Below are 1,033 nucleotides of genomic sequence, written 5' to 3'. Positions count from 1 at the left end.
GATTCTGCATTTCTAAAAGAACACTGCTTAGTCCATAGATCACATACTCTGGACCTCTTTTCTCTCCATCTAAAATTGGTGTCAACAAATTGTGTTCATGAATCCCTCTTAACTGTTTCTCTGTGTAGCAATCGTTCCCAGTAGTAAGTTCCAGAAAGGAGAAACAGTGAAAATCTTTCTCCCTGTGACTTTCATAAATTAGCTTAACTGTTAACTGTGGCCATTTACTATCTTGGCCAGTTTTTCGAACTTTGCTGCCATGAAACTCATCCAAATGGGATAGAAAAAGTAGAAGTATGGAGCAATGGAAAAATTACATATTAAGTAAAAAAAAATTTGCCTGAACTATAAAGGAGACATACAGCATAACGTTGCTGAGAACAAAGATTATTAAAGCTTTCTAGTCTTAAGAAGCTCATGGTTTAGTATAGAGGTTCTTATCCTTAAGAGAAAAAGAATTTCTATTTTTATGTCATTAACCATTAATTGAAATTTCATATTTCCTTCCATTGTCAAAGTAGGCATCACTATGGTATCAGTAGAATCTACAACTTCATCATCACTGGAAATCATAAATATTTTCATATTACAGTATTATTGTTGCAAATATTTCTCTATATATCATTTGCATTCATCACTTTGAAATCACACTCACTATTATACTCTCAGCAGGTCTCACATGATGCCAGTCTTTCTGCCCACAAATGTTCTTGCAGTGTAAATTGACCAATTATTAGGCAGTTCTGAATTTCATATTGATCAGCCACCTAACAGTGAAATCATGTGTGATACATCAGTGACCTTGACATCTACATTTCTTTCTGGGGTCCCCCATTTACAATTTCTTATTAGTTGGTATGTGGAAGGAGAGTCAAAAACCACCCCACAGTTTAATATTTTTTTTTAGCTGAGGTACAGCAGCTAAAACTACCTCCATACTGATGTTTTTAAAAATGAAATAACTTGCCAACCTTTTAAATGTTTTGTGTTTTTCTTTAATGTTTTAACAAAAACACATGCATACTACTATAGC

The sequence above is a fragment of the Galeopterus variegatus genome, unplaced genomic scaffold (assembly GCF_000696425.1).
Source record: "Galeopterus variegatus unplaced genomic scaffold, G_variegatus-3.0.2 Scaffold48, whole genome shotgun sequence".
NCBI lineage: Eukaryota > Metazoa > Chordata > Mammalia > Dermoptera > Cynocephalidae > Galeopterus > Galeopterus variegatus.
This window is presented reverse-complemented; position numbering follows the sequence as displayed.